We start from the raw sequence: 21,054 nt of genomic DNA on the forward strand, positions 1-21,054 counted from the left end.
CACACGGTATGAGGCAATGGAGAATCAAACCTGTTGCTGTGTGACCTTTAGTAAGTCACCATCTTTCCATTCCTCAGTTTCCCCATCCATAGACTAGTGATAATCCCCTATCTCGGGCTAAATGAATACATGTTTTGGGGGCTGCTTAGATATTGTGGAGAGGAGTGCAATGGAAAGGCCAAGAAATAAGGATTACAGTCAGGGTCCTGAGACATTAACGTGGATGTGTGGAGAAGTTGCCATAGCCCAGAATGTACTTCGTCTATGGTAGGTCACTGAATGTATTTATTTATCCAATCTAATGTCTTTCACAAACACTGCACTTTTTTGAGAGGCAGAAAATAATGATCTTGGATTTTACCTCTTGATGCACTGGAAATGTCTTCATTCAATAGGTCTATTCCGGTATCTTATACTCATTTTAAAGAATGTTACCCTATTTTTGTATTCATTTTGCATATAATATATTAAAAGATACTATATTTCAGTGGACTCCACTGTATTTGATAAATTCAGGGCAACAGATTCTGGGGAGATACTAACAAGAAATACCAAAGTCCATAAAACAAACTCTTTCATTGTCAGTCAAGTCTGTGGATCAGCTAGTACAACACTGAATGTTAATACCGTATTAGAATATAAATACAGTGGTATGGAGCATTGGAGAATAAACAGATCTTTTAAAATGAAGGCTTAAAGAGAAGAAGGCTGGTCCAGTGCTTAGGGCTCCAACCTACGAGTTGGGAAACCTGTGTTCAGTTCCCTGCTCTACCCGAGGCTTCTTTTGTCATCTTTGGGTACATAGCCACTGGCTTTTATTTTTGCCCCTGGGTGCTCCATCCCAAGGCCCTGCCCCACTCCGCCCCCTCCCCTGAGGCCCAGCCCTCGCTCCGCCTCTTCCCACTCTCGCTCCCCTGAGACCCTCGCCCGCCTGCCACTCACTGCTCACCACCCTCCCCCAGCCACCAAACAGCTGATCGGTGGCACTATCTAACAGCTGTGGCTGGTGAGTGCTGAGCACCCACTATTTTTTTTTCCATGGGTGCTTGAGTAGTCACTCTATCTCTTTGTGCCTCAATTCCCCATCTGTAAAATGGGGATAATAGTAGTGCCCTACCTCACTGGGGTTTTGGGAGGATAAGTCTATTAAAGATAGAGCGTGCTGCTGAACTGCAGCTGCTGCTGTAATAGCCTTCCAGGTACCTGAGTCTGCACTGCACCTGAAGGCCCTCCTAGCACAGGTGCAATGGGAATGGAAACAAAATAAATACCACTGACCGTGGTTAAAAGCAAAATTTTTTCCTTTAAATGATTATGAACCGGTGGCAAAAGTGTTCCAGGCTCCAGATCAGGAATGGGGGGTTGTTGTTTGGAATTGTAAAGACGAGAAGACGAGAGAACCAAAATGCAGCTCGGAACGAGGACCGAAACTGTAGCATTGACATGTAACTTTAGCCCAAGTGTCTAGCCATTGGTGTGTTTTTAGTTGAATTTAATTGAATTAGAGGATGACAATTGCCCATCCACGTACTGGAAACACAATGGTAGTTCAGGAATGATCGTTGTCTATGAAAAGCCGATGCCCAGGAGATGTCAAAGAGGTTTCTTCACGTAGAGATCTTGGAACATTAAACATGTGAGCCTCTTAGATTTGGAACACAGTACAAGCCAGAATCTAGAAATGGATCTGCCTCATTAAGCAAGGCATGACAGCAAATAAAGCTTCGTTAACTTTGCATCACAGGAGTTACCACTTTTTTCACTTTGGATGGTGTGTGAGCCAACGTTTTACAGCTTTTGATTAGTAATCCATAAATGTTTCTTACTAGCTGTTATGATAAGTAGCAGGATGATGATTTGGGGAAAGATCCTCCGCTGCTGTAGTAGATTGAGAATCTCCCCCCAAAGTACGTGTGTGTGCAGAAATGGCATGTAATGATAAAAGTTAGCACTGATACAGTGCTATTCATCTGTAGATCCCATGGGGCTTTATGAGAGTGGGCAGGCATTATTACTCTCACTTTACAGATGGGATAACCGAGTCACATAGTGACTGAGTGACTTGCCTAAACTCGCTCAGCCAGAGGCAGAGATGAGATTAGCATTTGGGAATGAAAATTGGGACCTATTGCGGTTCGTGGCAAAACTCTCATAGATTTCAATATAGGGCCAGGATTTCACCCCACACATCTTGACTCCCAGCCCGTTGCTCAGACCACTAAACCACAGTTGTTTAGACTATAGCTAGGTCAATTCTAGAAATCATAGGTCTAGATCATCAGTGACATAGAGGTACATGCTCTTATCTCTGGAGGTTCTGGTGGATTGAACATACCACTCTCGTGTAAATGGAAACACTGGCTTTAGATAGGGCACTCATGAGTTTTCAGACATTGGGTGCCTTAGTTTCCCCACCTGTACAATGGAGATAATAATAATGACCCCCCCCCCCCGCCCTTTTGTAAACCACTGTGAGATCCTGAGATGAAAGTTGTTTTGTAAGTGCAAAGCATTAATGTTGTTCTCGTGTTGCCACATAAAATTTATTTTTCTTTGCAGCTGGGAAAGGTCAAGTGGCTTACAAAACCGAATGTGTCATTTTTATATTGTTTTGCAAGTTCATTCGCCTGGTTTCATTGGGCCTGATTCTGAGCGTGCATCGGGAATAGCTCCCCCCAGAGTCAGCGGTGGAAGGAAGAGCAAAATCAGGCCATTGTGTCTGGAGAGCTGTCTGAGAGTAGAGAAAGGAATGGACACGTGCGTGGTTCCCAGAAGCATCCTGGGCTTGTTTGGATCTGCTCAGACGGGCCACTGTACAGAATCAGTGTTCAGCACGGACAAAACGTATTCACTTGAGTTTAAAATAAAAAAAGATGGGAGAGGAAAGTATGTTCCGGTTTTTTGTTTCCCCGAACCACTGGGCCTGCTGCCAATTACTTGTAGATGTATCTCTGAAGATGTGTTGTAATTCTGTAACAGCGTGTTTATTCTACACTGCATAGTAGTCAGGGCCCAAACGTCTGTAATGACCAAAATTCCACTGGGGAGGAATGAGAGCAGGGGAGGCAGTTCTGGCCATCTGCCTGACCCGGCAGGTGAAGATGAGGGTTTAAAATCAATTAATGTTATACGGCCGGCTCTGGAGTAGCTTCACTCAGCCCTGGGAATGTTCCACTGTTCCCCGCCAGTCTGGCCAAGCCGTAGTCTTTGCATATCTACTGATAGTAATAACACTCGACAGGCTTTGCTGTGTTTGTTAACGTTACAGGAGCTGCTCTTAAACAGGTCCCAGGCAGATAAGTGGGTTATTGGAGAACCCCGTATTAAATGTCAAGCTGCGTGGTTTAAAGTTTCCTCTTTGTAAGTGGAGCAGTGGCACCTCTCCGGCTGTACAAGCCGCACAGTCAATTTGTAGATCCTTTCCATGACGAGTGCGGGGGGACGGGAGGGGAAGACTGTGTGTAGATCGATTCCTGCGCAGTCAGTCAGACGAGGGAATCCAAACCACGCGATCTAGCAGGAGCTCTCAGCATAGCACAGGCACGCCTGGCAGTGGGAACAGGGCGCGTACCTGCTGGGTCGGTGAACGGAAAAACTGGCAGCCGCTGAGCAGCACGGAAAAACTGCTTGCAGCGTTATGTAATAATGTACCTAGGACATCTCTGAGGCTAGTAGGATAAACATTAGGTGTTAGTGGAGTACATAAGGGAGACAAATAGCAATTGATAACAGGGCGGGGGAAAAACACAAGCTGCGGGGATTGTGGGTTTGGAGCATCTGAGCTGAACCTAAATTTGACTGCTACAGAAATGTCCTGCGTAGTGGGACAGTCCGCAAAGCATCTCTTATGTGACTAGCAGCCATCCCTTGCATCTGTTCGGTTCAGGTTTGTGGCGTAGCAGGAAGTTGGTTGGAATCCGTCTGACCCAGCAATGGTTCCTGACTCCCGACAAGGGAAACATTTAATTTCTATGTCCTGGGATGGATGGATTGATTGATTAGAAAGTCCAAGTAAGTTGCAGAAAGGGCTTAAAAGTCCAGAAGAGTGATAGGTTTGTGTTGAATTTAATGCACCTCAGCCATGTCGAGAAAAGAAACATCAAGTTCTCCTTGTCTCTATTAAATAAAAGAAATCCTTTAAGTGGATAATGATTTCTTCTAACTCCATTTCCAGTCTGAAGAACAAGCCACACGTTATTTGTGGGTGAATGAAGGGGGTAAGATCCCAGATCTGACACTGATGCTTTGTGTAGCCTTGAGAAAGTTTTACTTAACCTCGCTATGTCTCCATGCACCTATCTATAAAATAGGGATATGGGCCAGTGCTTTGAAGATGCAAAGTACTATAGAAGTACTAGGTATCATTAGATATAATTATAATAATCTATTAAGTAGAGGATTTAATAATTGCTCAAATACCTGTATTAAGGATCATGAGCAAATGTTTATACATCTATAATTACTCTGTTACACACACACACACACACACACACACACACACTGTTTGTGTGTTTAAGAGCTCTTTTAACTGGTTATGCTCGTATAATCTACAACCGCTGACATGTCAGATCAAACAGCAGCTGCTTGGGAACTTTCCTCTCTATGCTTTATTGACCTAACAGCACACTCGGTACATTGTAAATTGTCTTAAACATGAAGCCTTTACACACACACCAAATCTGTTATTCTTCGAGGAAGGAGACCCAGGAAACTGGGAATGTATATGGTTCAGCTGGAGGGTGTGATGAGATTTATCAGTTCCCTTCAGTGCCACCGTTTTGATGCCTTTCAATGGGAGTGCATCTAATTGGTGGCTACTAATACTTTGTTGAATAAGGCTCCATATAAACTCCAACTGTGAATATTTATCAGTCCTCTGAGGAGTAAAAAAAGAGTGGTCTCCCAGTGCCCAGATGAATGAGTGTGGCAAGCCACACGCTGCTCCCTTTCTCTATCGGAAACTTTCCCTTCGTTATTTTGCAGTTGTTTTTTTTCCTGTGTAACCTAATTGCTCTGTAAAGGATCCTGACAGAATTGCAGAGTATCTGTGTGTGCAGTGGAGCGTGTGTATCGTGAACCTGGATGCAGTGTAAACTGGAATGCAAGCCCCAAAGATCTCCATGAGGAGACTACAGTTCTGATTGTGGTGAACTGCAGCCTAGAGTTTAGTTCTTCTGCGGAAAACATACCTTGAGCCAGATCCTTCCCATCCCCAGAGGGTGCTTTGGATTGCTTCAGCAGTACAGACTGGTGGGTCTGGCTACCTGAAGATTGCCCTGGTGGGACTGAATCCACAGTTGGCTTGTCAGCTCCCTTGCCATGTCCTCTCCCAGCTCCCAGTTAGAGGGCATGGCTTGGGGGCTGCTACATTCAGCCAATCCACAGCTGTCTATAGCCAATGCAGTTTAGTGCAGCTCTGAGGCTGCTTTGAATTGCACCTCCTGACTGACGGCCCCAGGATTTTTGGAGGGGACAATATAGCATAAAAATGACTTAAAGCCACTTGCACTTGCAGCCCCTGCCTGAGTTGAAAGTTATAGGAGTTAGCTTGTAAAAACCCATCAAAATATTTCTGTTACACAGCGACACAGGGGGGAGGGTTAGCTCAGTGGTTTGTACATTGGCCTGCTAAACCCAGGGTTGTGAGTTCAATCCTTGAGGGGGCCATTTAGGGAACCGGGGTAAAAATCTGTCTGGGGATTGGTCCTGCTTTGAGCAGGGGGTTGGACTAGATGACCTTCTGAGGTCCCTTCCAGCCCAGATATTCTATGAAAATTGTTTAACTTGTGAGATTCCCACAGATCACAGCAGTGCAGAGAGAATGGTGTTTAAAGTGCTGGCCTCACTTTCCAGGACTGATACAGAGAGGATCCATTTTCTTTCAAAAGGCACAAATCCTAGCCCAGGACAGAATATGTGTGCTTGCCAGCTCAGGGACTCAGCCTGCCTGATGCATTAGTCTGTCAGCCCATCTGCTCCTGAGCGTTCCAGCTTAAATCCGCGTCACTCTGCTAGAACTGCTTGAAGTTTAGAGGTTTTACGGCCGTTGACGGCTGCATTGTTGGGAAATCCCAGCTCCTGGCACCAGAAGGCTAATGCCAGAAAGAGCTTGTCTTCCCTCCCCCCTGTCCCTCAGCTGATCCCTTCTCGTGGCATTGGGAAATGCAGGGTGAGTTGTTTGCTGGGTTTCTCAGGGATGCTGTCAACTTCCCTAGAGGTCTGGTTCTGTGTATTGCCACCTGGTCCTTATTCTGAGGAGGAAGGGTGCAGAGAGATTTTATTCCCCCTCTCCTCATCCAAAAATACACAGAGTCCACATTGCATTTCAGTGGTTGCTGAAAGCACGTTGCTATTTCCAACCTAGAATGCCCCTAATTTAATTGCTTTCAAATGCTCTCCTTTCCTTGTGCCTGGAAAAGCTGTTGTGATGGTGAAAGGGGCCTCTCTTGGCTTGAGGTGGTAGCTGACATGCTTATCTGTATATGTGTGCCTGGGCTGGGTGAGCGTTTGAAGGGGCAGCTATCTCTGTAGAGCCCTGACACCACAAGGAACTTAAACAGAAAGATTGTATGGTTGGGAAATTCCATAGAACAGCCTGGGAAATAGACTGCACTAGCCTCTGCCTTCCAGTGCCTGGTGTAGTGGAGAGCATGCATCAAGCTGTATGGAGGGAGCCAACTAAGAGTATAGTGCAAACAGGCTAGTGACTCAATAAAGGGTGTTTGCCTAACAGCGAACTAGTCTACACATTAACCACCGGTGCAGCTGTCTGGCTGCATCCCCCCTATAGTAGACACCATTTACATTCACCGCGGTTTGAAACTGGGGTAAGCTGCACCAGTGCAAACTGTGTCTATGCTCCGGGTTTGCGTTGGCACCGCTATGCTGGTGCTGAAATCCCAACGTAGACAAGACCTAGGGAAATCCAAAAGGGAATGGGAGCAGGCAATTCTTAAACATCCAGTCTATCTGACTACAGGGTAAGTGATGAGCACAGAGACTGTGTCGTAGAAGTGGTTGGTTTAGGGGCACCACGTTTCCATCTAGCCAATGATAGCAGATATGCACAGATAGCAAACAAATACATCCAGCAATAAATGTTCACTGAATAATCAGTAAAAGTCTGTTGGGATGGAGGGGGTCTTTTCTTTTTTGGGAACAGGGTGATACGGGATATTTCATGCTTCAGCCCAGCCCTGGCTTTGCTGAGCAGTTTATTTAGGTGCTGTGTGGCATGCAGATAAATGAATAACACAAATGCCTGTTGCTGTAATACCAGGTCTCAGATTTATACTGTATTTCTAGGGGTGCCACTTCAGAGGTGAATCATACTGAATGTTTTCCCCTCCCAATCTATAACAAGCTTTAGCCCCCAGAGAGATCTGCAACTTTTTCTCTACTGTCCAATGGATCTTGCCTCCATCCCTGATGTTCTGTGGAATTCCTGACTCAAAATAGGGCCGCCTGAACAAATTGCAGGGCTATTGCTATTACATTATCCCAGACATTGCACCATCCATCTTGCACTATGAGATTGGCACAGCATATTAATCTCTATTTAGGGTCGAATGGCATGCTTGGCAGGTTCATGAACTATTCTCCGCTAGAACAGTCCAAGCAGCCCATACCTGGGGCATCCCCAACGTTCTGCTCAGAGGAATGGACGGCCATCAGCACTCCAACATGTCCCAGCAGCAGCGAAGGGGCTGTTTCCAATATGAGTCGGCCGTTCTACGGCCCTGGTTGCCACGTCCTGAATTGCCACGTTTTGAGTCAACGCGCCACCCTGTTAGGGTGGCAAGTCTTTCCTTGCTCCATTTGCCTCTCAGTCTGAGTTGTTAGGATCCTGCCTGCGCTAGCACAAACCTCTACAGCTGTTCTCAGACGTAGATTATTGTGGCACGGTTTCAACTGCATAGCCATTGTCAGTTGCACCGGTTTCCCAATAGGGTCTGCGCCACTCGTTTGGAAACCAGCTGGGATGTACTGTACAAGGCGTGGAATAGTGAGGTGGTTCCTAACAGCGTGTGCTTGGGCCTGACCCCTTGCTACATGTCCGGAGGCACTGCTCAAATGCTACTTTTCCAAGTAAAGATAATTAAGCCACATTTCCCCATTATTTACCAGCATTCATTTGTTGCGATTATCTTGTGCCTATGGCTTTAACCTCTAGCTAACTGACGAGTAACTCATTCCCTGGCTAGGCTTGGTGGCTCTAGCTTTGATATGAATCAAAACGAAAGAGCCTTGCGCCGAAGCTCGCCAATCTCTAGCTCTGATGGACTGAAAGCTCTTCTGCTGAGAATGCCCATCCTCTTGCTGAGCATAGAGATTAATCTGAAGGACCAGATGCAAAGTGCATCTCAGTGGATCATAACTGACCCAGCTGGATATGGTGAGAGAGGAGATCTCTCAAATAATTAGACCCCCAGTTGCTTTAAGGATACGCATTGCAAACTGAAATTAAGTATTACCCATATTTTAATTAGAGGGTTTTTTAGTTTAATTAGGATATTAGGATCCCCCCACCCCCAACCTCTTAAAAATATATTCCATGTCGTGGAGCATGCTAGTGGTTCTCCTAAATCTCTAGTTAATTACTCAGAGTTGTCTAATTTACCTGAGGTAAAGGACACCTGCTCGCCTACAAATCAGGAAAGTCAGCACTTCAGAGCATATATTCACTGCTCAAAGAGCCAAATCCTGCTCTCACTGAATTGATTGGGGTCTCGTTGACTTCAGTGGGAGGTGAATTTGGCCTAGAGACTGCGGTGAGAACCAGCACCAAAAGGGATAAAGATTCTTTTCTTTTGGTTCCATTTCCCTTTTTTCTTTTTTAAAAAAGGCTTTAAAACCACTAGTTCATTAAATGCATTTGTCTGACTTTAACAAGTGGCAATCCCATTTTTATTCAATTAGAAAACCAGTTCTCCTCACCCCCATCCTCTCTGCCTTTGTACCTCTAGTTTCAACAGAAAATGGGCTTCTAGGGCTAATTTATAAAGGCTTGTAAATGGGAGGTTTGGAATAGGAACACTGAGAAAGGGAGGGGAAGGTGCTAAGAGCCAGCAACGTTCTGACTCCTAATTCTGAAACAGACTTTATCTGTGACCTTGAGCAAATCACTTAGTGTCCATTTCCCTATCCATAAAATGGGAATAATAATACCAACCTACATCACAGGGCTGTTGTAAGCATTATTTAAATAGTGTCTGAGGCCTAGGCTAAACTGAGGGGGGGTGTTTCGAACTAAGATACGCAACTTCAGCTACGCGAAGTATCTTAGTTCGACTTACCTGGCCGTCCTCACGGCAGCGAGTGACCGCCGCGGCTTCTCCGTCAACTCCGCTTACTCCTCCTGCCGAGGTGTAGTACAGGCGTCGATCCCCGATACATCAAACACTACCCACCAATCCGACGGGTAGTATAGACGTACCCTGAGAAGCTCTCTGGGAGTGTGAAGCACTGAAGGCTGAGTTGTGTTTATGACCTACAGCATCAGCATCAAAAAGGAAGTATCCGCTTCCTCATCCCTTTAGTTTGATCTTGTTTTAATATTTTTAGCATTCTTCTGTTTCTTCCTAACCAGCAATGTAGGTTCTTTTCCTTTAAGAGTTGAAATTACTTGTCCAAAGCATTGTAAATCTTAACACTCTGTCTCTCTCTGATACATGGCATGTTTTATTAGTCTAGATACAGACTGCCCTCTAGGTGGCGCCTATGCTGCAGGGATTGCTGTAATAGCTGAACTAGACAGCAAATGACTGAGCTCCTCATACACATGCATAGAGTATGTAGTAGGAAACTACATACAGTTCGTAAGCATCTGTCCCAGAGTGACACTGCAGTTTTTAAATGTCCTCTTCTCTTCATTTTATTATTTTAAGTGGAAATTAACATTTTACATGGACTGCAGACTCCTCTTGCATGCATCTCCAAAAATATTGTGGTTAAATTATTTGGTCCTGCTGTAGCTTATGATCTTTTAGCATTTCTTCTAGTAACCTATTCTTTTAAATATTTATGACTTAGCCACAATGATTTGCTCCAGGCTAAAATTTTGGCCTGAAAAGGAGCTTTTTTCTTTTTTAAACCAAAGTAATGACGATAATTGACACATTCACAAGAACATAAGAACGGCCATAATAGGTCAAACCAATGGTCCATCTAGCCCAGTATTGTATCTTCTGAAAGTGTGCAGTGCCAGATGCTTCCAAGGGAATGAACAAAACAGGACAATTTCCAGTGGGCCATTCCTTGTCATCCAGTCCTACCTTCTGGCAGTTGGAAGTTTAGGGTCACCCAGAGCATGGGGTTGTGTCCCTGACCATCTTAGCTAATAGCCACTGATGGACCTATCCTCTATGGCCTTATCTAATTCTCTTTTGAACCTAGTTATACTTTAGGCCTTCACAATATCCCAGTGCAATGAGTGCCACTTCCTTTTGTTTGTTTGAAACCAGCTGCCTGTTCATTTCATCAGGACTCCTAGGTCTTGTGTTATGTGAAAGAGTAAATCACACTTTCACTTTCTCCACATCATTTATGATCTTATAAAGCTCTATCATACCCCCGTAGTTGTTTCTTGTCTAAGCTGAAAAGTCCCAGTCTTTTTAATCTCTCCTCATATGGAAGCTGTTCCATACCCCTAATAATTCTTTTTGCCCTTTTCTGCACCTTTTCCAATTCTAAAATAAGCATTTTGCAAACACGGACTACTTGAACTGTTATTTCAATCAGTTAATGAAGCATGCTGGAGAGTGAAGTCCTAGAGCTGTCTACAGGACCAGTACAGCGTGGGCAGCAGTATCACAAGGTTCTCTCATGCCACCAATGTGTTCCAGCTCTGCCCAGAAGGTATCAGATCCTGGGGTGTGACTGGAGTTCATCCCCCAGGTCCATTCAGTCATTAGCTTCTTTGTTGAGACTAAATGCCAGCTCGATGCACCTCTCCGTTGGGACCACCAAATTCATTTTACAGAGGCCATCAAGTAGGAACAACTTTTAACCACTGCTACCTTGGGCTGGATTTGGAGAGTGGATGACCCATTACTAATCCCTTACACCATTCGGGACCCCAACATTTTTCCTTAAGTTGCAGGAGTTTAAGGGAAAAGCTTCCACAGGCAAAAGGACACAACGGCTAGGGTCAGATCCTCAGTTAGTGTTAATTGTCATAGCCCCACTCAAGACAGAGAGGCGCTTTTGACAGCTTACACCAGTTGGCGATCTACCTGTAAAGTTTTTAACGTGCTTGTAAGTCAGAAACAGAATTCATAGAGTAAAATGCTGGAGCTGGTGATTAGTCATTAATGAGGAAGAAGTGGTTTAGCAGTTCAGTGTAATCTTGGGTTCAGATTACCTCTCAAGTGGAAATAATATTGGAGGGTCTCATCCTTATCCCCTATTGGCATTTGTCCGGTTGCAAAATCACTACATAGACTTCTGCATGATCATGGTCAGCAATCTGTTCTAGAACTAGAATGGTGGGAGGGCAGGACTGATATGAGCTGGCCAAAGAGAGGGGAGACTGCCCATCATCTGTCTTCTCTATACCTGGACAGCAAACAGCCTGTGAAATAGTGGGAAGTGCGGCACCTGAGCTCTGAGCAGAGCACCCAAAGGCTTCTATAGGGAGAGGAGGAAACAAAGCATAGTGTGATGCTGACTTCACATCACAATAGAGCCTCTGGATTAATCAATGGATAGAACAAGTAATGGAATCACCTCTGTGCCCCTCCTAGTATCTGACGGTCTGCCATCAGTGTCATTAACTTTGCAGGTGCTTCCTTTTACCCACACAGCGTCCAGTGGGGGGAGCTTTTGGAAAAGCTCTCCTTGCCAACCGTGGGGACCCCAAGCACAGCTACATGGTGTTAGTGCAGGAGAACCAGAAAGTGAAATTGACTATATAAAGTGAGCAAAATGAACTGGTCAGGTTTCACAATCCAACCAGCTGAAACACATCAAGTGAACAATTAGCATCAGTGGTGAAAAGTAAATGAGATTTTAAAAATTCATTGCCTTATACTAAGCGGAGGGTTTTTTCCCTCTCTCTAGCACTCCCATCACCGGGCACTTTATAAAGCGATTGTACCCCAGACCTGCCAGTTTACAGATACGTTGTTTGTTACATCCATAAGGAAAGGTTATTACACTACGGCATACGCCCGATTAGCCGGAGAGCAGCGGGGGCACGGATTTTATTTGGTCAATCAAGGAAACAGGAGCAGCAGTGCAGGGAGCCCCCTGCAGCTGCACTGTCACGGCCCTGCTCGCTCACTCCCGTGACAACCTGGCTGCAGAGGGTTCCCTACAGTGTCGCTGCTGCGCTCCCTGATATTGCAAGTGCAGGTGGAACGCTGCAGTCCTGGTGGGGCAGAGCAGAGACCCCTGACCAGGAATCTGCTCTGCCCAGCCAAGATCGCAGCTGCCCCTGCACCGTGTGCCTACAGAGATTGGGTGTGGCCTTCCTTCCCCCCACCCGGGGGGGGGGGGTGTCTCTGCTCCCTCCGAATCCCTTCCTTGTCCCCCCTCATGGGCCAACAAGGATTTGGACAATGCGGAGATTTGGCGAATCAGGCCGATACTGCGTTTGTATTTTGACAATGTCCCTTTAAGTATGAGGATTCAGCAGGGAAGGTTGTTGTGGTTTCGTGTTATTTTCTGCAGTCTTGCAGCTTTCCATCCAGCCTCTTCTTTTCGGTTACTTGGCTTTTTTGATCTGAGCGCCATGCGGTTAGTTTCATAGAACCTAACTGCATACAGAGTGTGTTCAGTACATGTACGCTGCAGAGGGCAAACTGCAAAGATTACTGAACTGTTTGTCTCCTTTTCAAAAATTGAATTAATCCCCGAAACAACATTTTTATTTTTTAGCAAAATAAAAGCTTTGCTACTGTCGAAACTATATGGCTTCATAGGGTTTGTGCATATCAGCTCAAAAAGGTTTTCAGAGATCTTCTAGCTAAGTGGACCTGACCAATAACTTTTTTTTTTTTTTATCAGATTGGTCATTTCTCTTGGGAAATGTTTTTCAGTTACTACTCCTCAGAGGGTTGCCAACCCTCCAGGATTGGCCTGGGGTCTCCAGGAATTAAAGATTAATCTTTAATTAAAGATTACGTCATGTGATGAAACCTCCAGGAATACATCCAACCAAAACTGGCAACCCTAGTCCCTCACAGTATCCCAAGTTGCATCGTTAGCAAAGAGCGCTAATGATAGAACTCGTGTCTATTGAGCAGTCAGGTAGTTCAGCACTGTCAGTGGGACACTAAGGGGTGGCAAGAGCACAGAGAGATGTCTGTTAAATTCCTTTCTCAAATGTTTGCTGAGCGACAGTATGTTCGGAGTGCTGGGCCAGAGCCACCTCCCCTGCAGACTAAACAGTTGCAATGTTTTTTCTCCCCTCTGTCATTTCATGACCAAAAGAATTTAGAAAAGGGTTCCAGTATGAAACTTTACACAAATCCCTGGTGCCATGAATATCTCTGGCTTGGAATCTGTTAACTCTGTCACCTCCCCACTCATATGTTTGATTGTTATATACTGTGCAGAGAGTGGGGGAAAAAAACCCTCTCATGAAACTGGCAAGTAGACTGAAAGCCCCAAATTGTTTTGGGGCACAATAATGGGCAAATAGCAAATCTTGTTGCAAAGAAATACTGGCTCTTGGGTGAAGTTGTGCCGTGAAAAGAATGAGTTTGCCTGGAGGCCCAGTGAATGCTCCAGAGCAGTCTTCAATCATTAAATGATTTTCAAGACCTCTTTCAAGATTTGCAGATTGTTGTGAGACCGGGCTATAGAGGGTCGCATGGTATTTGCTACTCAGCCAAGAGACAGGAGTCGGCTCTACATGAGCCATTGTGTGTAGCCACATTAGTACAGTGCATGGGCATGCATACTTAAAGTTTGGAAATGAGAACGTTGATGCATCATGGTTGGTTCAAATTTCTGCTGTGGCATGTAAGGTGGACAGCCCTGGAAGAGGAATGTAAGCTGTGGTATTCCCCTCTTCTCATGTCCTATGGGAGAGATCGTTGGAGGCAAGGAGATAAAAGACTTGAGTGAGACTTTCTCTCTTTATATACCCCCACACACCTCTGTGGTTCTTTCATCCTTCACTTTTGAAGTATGATATCTTCCCCTCAGTCCTTCCCTCATTCTTCCTTTTCTTCCTAAAGGGGGAAAAAGAAGAAGGATGGAAACTCTAGGCTCTTAGGCCTTGGCCTCCACCAAATCTACTTGTGGGGGATTCTCAGTCAGAAGGGAATATTGGAAGGCAGAGTCCCCCACTATGCATCTGAGTGACCCGCTGAGATAAAGGGATCGCACTTGGCGGAAAGTTGTAAGGAGCCCACTGCAGTGCCCGTTTCTCTGGTATTTAATGCTGGAGATGCCATTTCACCTCTGCGAAGGATGTGGACTTTCTTGCCTGGTCAGGGACATGCTCTCCTCCTCACTTGCCTGCAGCATCTAGACAACCATTTGGGGGACACCGGGGTGTTGTCTTCAACTCCCTTAATGCCTGCAATTCCTCCTAGTCGGCCACCAGCTCAGCAGAATTCTGCCTGCCCTTGCCTCCAGCCTTCTGGGACACAGGTAAGTCCCCCTATCCCTGAAAGAGCCCCTGACCGTTCCCTCTGCTGTGAGGCCTAACTGCCTTGGTAGGCCATCCTCATCTCATTTTCTTCCTTCCCCCTTCAGTGCGCTGCTGGGCTGAGAAGCCCACTGGGGTCCAGTTGGCTCAGGGCTTGTGGATTCCAGAGGAATGGAAACTGAATGTCATTTTTTTTTCCGCCTCAGCCATCCGTGTAATCCACAGCTCTGTTGGCAGGCTGGGCATTGTCCCACGTCCATGTAATTGATTTTAACATTCTCTCCCATTACAAAGGTCCTTGCAGCCTCCTGCTATGCCTTAGTGGGAAGTGCGCCGCTCAGGAGCCCCCTCTGAGCTCAGAGGACAGGCTTCCAAATATTTCTTACTCTGAAAGCAGCTCTGTAAGTGGAGACTTTGTGCAAGAGGGTCATAGATTCTCTCATCACTTTTTCTCCATATCGGCCGTTCTTTCCAGAGGCCAGGCTTCATCTTGTGCTCAGCCCGCACTCTGAGGTACCAGTTACCTAACCCAGTTACCCTAACCTGGTTACCTTTGCGACAGGAAGTTGCACTTATTGGACATTAAACGCCTTCCAAGCCTGGATGATGACCTCGAGAGTTCAGAGGAGTGAAACAGCTATTTATCTGTTTAGAGGGTTGCCATAAAGGAAAGGCAGCTACTCAGATAACCACCACTGGATTAAATTAAACCATTGCCATGTGGAGCACCCTGGGGAGGGTGTTACAGTGCCCTTCTATGCCTGATCCACCAGGGATATGAGCATGTTCCGGTGCCTGCCAGGGCGCTTTGGCACGTTAGCTCAAGCTGTAACAGCTCGTGCTTTTAGCTCTGGAAGGCCCTGGTTTAATCTTCAATAGGTCAGCTAAGATGGCGGCTGTCACACATCTGTGACGATGTGCAACCAGGCAACTCCTCTCCCAGAGTATCAAGGCCACCCTTCTAGAACTATCTCTGCTTCCTGGGCAGCCAGGGCTCAGGTGGGTGTCTCTGAGGTGTGTCAGCTGGCATCGTGTCCGCCGCCACACTCACTTGGAAATCACTCTACACCTGCTGTCTGCATGGGATGTCTCCTATGGACAGAATGTGCTGCAAATGGCAGAATCATAAAAATCATAGAAATAGAGGGCTGGAAGAGACTTTGAGAGGTCATCTGGTCCATCCCTGTGTGCTGAGGCAAGACTAACTATACTGGCAGGTGTCTTCTTAAAAAGCTCCAGTGGTGAGGATTCCACAACCTCCCTAAGCAACCTGCCCCAGAGCTTAAATATCCTTAGCCCTTGAAAGGCCTTCCTAATATCCATCCTAAATCACCCTTGCTGCCAACTAAGCCAATGGCTTTTTGTCCTACCCTTGGTGGACACGGAGATCTACTGATCACCATCCTCTCCATGGATACTGCTTGTTACAGCTACCAACCCTCCCTAACCATCTCTGTCATAGGAAAGGAGAAGAGGGTCATATGACAAAGTAAAATGACTCGCTGAGTCCCTTAGACTCATCTCCTCCCATCCTAAACTACCCTCCTCCCCTCTAGATGTGGCTTTTTCTAGTCTTCCCTCCCAGTTGCCTAAACTGTTCCTTCTTTGGAAGTGCCTAGCTGGGGGGGTGGGGGGTAGGGGCTGACTGGAGCTTATATAGAGGAAGTCTTGTTTGCTTCCTGGTGGGCAGAGCCATCATGCCCTCTGTTTCCCAAAACTGGCTCAAATTGGGCAGGGGCATGGAATGACAACAATTAGGAATTACCTGTGTGTAACTTTCCTATGTGCACTTGTGTCTTGAAAGAACAGGACAGAAGAAAGATCAGGTCCCCAGGACTACAGTGTCATTTGATGTCTGTAAAATAAATCAATCGAAATGAATAAATGAAATACATACTATTTCCCCCTCTCCAAATAATTAAAGCTGCAGTAAAGCGGCAGAGATGTGTCAGGGGCCCAGCCAGTCAAGGTGGAGACAGTAATTTAATTATGGAAACCCTCCTAAGGTTCAGCTAGTTTAAATCAGAAGCACTCACCCAGAGACATTCCAAATGCTAACTGGCCCTAGCTACTGCTTTTTATCGTATTTCAGTCTTAGAGATGCCGATATGTCAACGGCGGGAGCGTGTTTTCAAATGCAAGTTACCTTTCTTCTGTCACGGTGGCTTCACAAAATGTTAAAATGTTGCGGGAGGGAAAACTGCAGCACGCAGGCCCACACACACCTCCTCTCCCCTGCCCCCACGCACCTGCCCCCTCTTCGGTTTTAGTTCCTCTTATATCTCTCTTTGCAAACTTGGCTGCTCCCCATAGACTCCTTGGCACCTCCGCCTTATAAAGAGGACGCAGTACATGTGTGAAGCTTAAAAAAAGAATGTGGCCTGCTGGCAAACTCCAGCTGGCTCCCGATGTTCTCTGCCTGTCTGCAACTGCAGAGTGTAACTATGGGCACTTTTGAACCCACAGCGGGTTGCAGAGAAGTTGGTGGAACTGCTCGCACTAGAAAGCAGCGTGCTCGGGCATAAAGTATTGACAGGACCGAGCCCTTATTTTCAATGGGATCAGTCATCGATACAGCCATCCAGCTCACTCTTCAGAGCTAGGTAATACAGTTACAGAGGGGTGGGGGAAGCTATCAAGAGATATAGGGAAGGCAGTCCTTCACTCTGCAGTCCCTAAGCTGAGAATCAACTCGCTTCTGCTAAATGGAAGATTTAAAACTGCTCCAGCTCCTTTCCAAGAGGCAACGCTCCTAAAATGAGTTAGTCTGTGCAGAGTAATAGCATAGACCCCTCCCAGTTACTGCTCTGCGAGTGTGATGCAGGCAGCATCTGCTGATCGGGGAAAGCCAGGCTTGAAGTAGGGCAATAGCCATGTTCTAAGGAGAATAGTTGAGTTTCATAAAGCCAGGAGGCTCAAGGAAGCATAACTAGGTTGTTTTATTGGGGAGTGAGTTAAGCAGCATGAACCAGGAATCAAATATGTGGGTATGAGAAGAATCATGGGGAGAGTGGGCTGCTCCACATGTCAGCATCAGCATGGGATGGAGTAGCATAAGCAGAGGTGCATAGGGTTGAGTCAGAGAACAGAGGTAAGGTAGAAGGGTTTGTCACGTGGGAGAACAGTTGGGGCACAGGGGAGTCTTGTGTATGACTAAGATGAGATTTTGTGCAGGGTTCAGTGATTCCAATTTTTCTACTTCTTATCACAAGTCTCATGATCATTAAGAAGCAACAGAGGGTCCTGTGGCACCTTTAAGACTAACAGAAGTATTGGCACATAAGCTTTCGTGGGTGAATGCCCACTTCATCAGATGCAAGTCTTGCGTCTGATGAAGTGGGCATTCACCCATGAAAGTTTATGCTTCAATACTTCTTAAAGGTGCCACAGGACCCTCTGTTGCTTTTTACAGATTCAGACTAACACAGCTACCCCTCTGATACATGATAATTAAGGTTTTAGTTAAAGCCCCAGCTGCTGCCATCCTCTTGTCACCTGGGAACCTCAGGTTTCCCGTCTTTAAAAAAGGAAGTTTCTAGCCCTTGTGTTTGCAGAGAAAAGTTGAGAACGTGAACCGTAGCAGAAGGCAAACTTAAAAAAAACAAAACATGCCTATGTGACTTTGGGGGCCAGACACCTGACCTTTGAATGGTTGGGGTGAGTGATGCCGTGGGGTGTGAAATGAACAGGGAGCCAATGACGATTTGTATGAACGTGGGCAACATGTCCCTCCTGGTTCCCCCACACTAATGAGGCACCCAGAGATCCCAAGCATGGGGCAGGTCAGGTAGAGGGTCCTGTTAGTGAAACAGTCACTATGCCCAGCCTGTTGGTGAACAGCTGCCTTGGAGAGGAACTACAGCAATGCCCAGTGATTTCATCTCTGCCAGAGAGCATGATCGGTGGTTATCAGTGACACGCAGACAGATGTGTGGTGGCACAGGGCTGTCCAGATGGATGGAAGAAAAGGGATGCCACCTTCCTGTCTGTGTTGCAATCTGTCTCTTGATGCATAGGCGGTAGAAGGTAGAAAGTTTTCCACACACATATTGGCAGGGTCCAAGGACACTTAGCTCCTCACAGGCTCAGGCCCAGACTTGGCAGACTCTGATTGTCTAAGACATTGGGGAGGAGAGGAGGCACTCAGCACCTCTGAGGATCAGGCTCTCCAGGGGTGATGTTGGGCTGAATGAGGCCGAGAGCCAGTATGAAGAAGGAAGGCAACACAAGGGGAAAAGACAAGTTCAAATAATTCAGAAGCAATTAAGCCTCTGAGCTGAGGGGAGCACAGGACAAGGTGGAGGCCAAGCTATTTAAAACCACCTAACAACGTTCTGCAGGCATAGATCCGGCGTGAGTCACCCCTACAGCTCCAAATGTTCCACCTCTTTCTCCGATCGCTGGGGTACTGACATTTGGAGATCCTGCTGTTTGGTTAGGTCTCTGGGTCACAGCGACAGGGAAGGTTCAAGGGGAAACCCCTAATACATATGCAAACACATAGCTGCCTTCTCTCTCGCTGGCTCCTCTTGCTGACTTGGCTGCACCCCATAGACTCCCTGGCACCTCCGCTTTATAGAGAGGACACATTGCATGTGTGAAGCTTAAGGAAAAAGAATGCAGCGTGCTGGCAGATGCCAGCAGTTCCTCCAGCTCTCCGCTTGCCTGCGATTGTAAGGCAAACATTCCTGGGACCCGCTACCCTCCTAGCCCTCCAGACGGACTGAGACACCTAGGTGAAATTCTCGGGATCCCAGGCATAGAGGGGCTAGGAGAGGGGACGGAGAACCCCATTGGGATTTGTATTTGCCCGCTGATGAATGGCTGCCTCAGGGAGGGCTCTGCAATGGTATTTCTCAGTGTCGTGTGTGCCAGCAAATGTGGGCAAGGGACTCGTTGCTCAGAGGAGGCAGCGACAGGCAGGCGGGAGCGTGAGAGAGAGAAACAGGAGCCGAGGGCTTCACCTGTCTGTCTGGTTAATGACAGGCAGTGGGTTGAAGGAGGGGATCTCCCCTAGTGCCTATGCTGACCATGCCCAGGGGCAATGCAGAGGTCCCTTACTCTAGCCCACATTGTCTCACATCCACTTAATTAGTTAGCTTATTTTTTTAAATGTATTTTGTAAGATACGTAGGATCCCATCCCAAGCCCTGACACAAATGTCTTGTCACAATAAATCTCAAATACAATGGACCGCTCCTCCCACTGTAAAGCGAGTACATACCATCATGTGGACCCCTCCCAGGAAAATCACATGACCTCTCCAGCCCTCCCTGAATGCTTGAAGGAGAAGATGGGCTCTACAGTGTGCCTGGGAAGATAGCAGATCTGGGCATAGGTGGTGAGTGAATTTTATATCTCTCAGAGAAGCGCCCTGCCAGCAGGTCTCTCCTGTTGATAGTGAGAGGAACCCAGTTCAAACATCTCCATTGATTTCCCAAGGAGAGATCCTGCCAGTAACCAAGTCCCCAATGAGAGAGGGCATTAGAGGTTATAACTAGCACCTTGAATTCCACCTGACCACTTGTCAAGAGCCAGTGCCAACCCCTGGGCTCTAGCAGTAATATGCTCCTGGTGAGAAGATGCACTTAATGAAGAGCCCATGGCATTCTGCAGCAGGTGAGGTTTCCAGGTGGGCTCAGTATGTAGCCCTATGTAGAGGGCATAGTAGCAGGCGACAAAGGCATGGATGGATGTGCCAAGGCCCCTGTGTCGGAAGAAAAAGACCTCATTCTCCTTGCCCTGTGTAGATAGGACATAGACGCCCTCTTGGCTATGTTTCAGAGTAACAGCCGTGTTAGTCTGTATCCGCAAAAAGAAGAACAGGAGTACTTGTGGCACCTTAGAGACTAACAAATTTATTAGAGCATAAGCTTTCGTGCATCCGAAGAAGTGGGCTGTAGTCCACGAAAGCTTATGCTCTAATAAATTTGTTAGTCTCTAAGGTGCCACAAGTACTCCTGTTCTTCTCTTGGCTATGGTCCTCTCTGGGTTTTGGGGGGCCACCCAGGACATGGCACGCCTGTCTTACAAATGACAGCTGTGCTCCCACAATCAGGACACTGCTAGAAGTTTTGCCAACTCTTCCAGCTGCTCCCCTTAGCCCACCAACTTGTCATGGTAGCCAGGTAGGCCTCACCTAAGCCCCAAGCTCCTCCAAGACACTGGACTGTTTCTTTGTTTAGACTCCTGGATGTATTTCTACTGGAGTGGTGTGTACGGGGTGTAATGAGCAATAATTCACTGGAGCCTGTCTAATTACCTTGATAGTGTGTGTTGTCATCGTGGCCTCCTGGAGTCCTGCTGTTTTATGCCCACCGCAGTTTGGCAGGACAATGCCAGCCTGGCGCAAAGGAACTCTGTCCCCTTGTTAAAGAGCATTGGGGGGTTTCTTTTGAGCACGGCCCCTTCCCGACTTCCTTTTGTCACGTACTGCTGAGAATTCGCAGCTT

At 46.7% G+C, this 21,054-nt stretch overlaps 1 protein-coding gene and 1 long non-coding RNA gene across 3 annotated transcripts in view; one reads left to right on the forward strand and one right to left on the reverse strand.

Moving 5' to 3' along the window:
- The window catches only part of CTIF (cap binding complex dependent translation initiation factor), a 99,430-nt gene that overhangs the window by 16,394 nt on the left and 61,982 nt on the right, over positions 1 to 21,054 (forward strand). The window lies entirely within an intron of this gene.
- LOC117878954 lies at positions 13,158 to 16,806 on the reverse strand. The gene is made up of 3 exons (XR_004646149.1): positions 16,749 to 16,806; positions 16,368 to 16,457; positions 13,158 to 14,180 (listed from the first exon to the last, which is right to left on the reverse strand). It is a non-coding gene; the product is annotated as an uncharacterized LOC117878954 (long non-coding RNA).

Source organism: Trachemys scripta, chromosome 6 (genome assembly GCF_013100865.1).
Source record: "Trachemys scripta elegans isolate TJP31775 chromosome 6, CAS_Tse_1.0, whole genome shotgun sequence".
Lineage (NCBI taxonomy): Eukaryota > Metazoa > Chordata > Testudines > Emydidae > Trachemys > Trachemys scripta.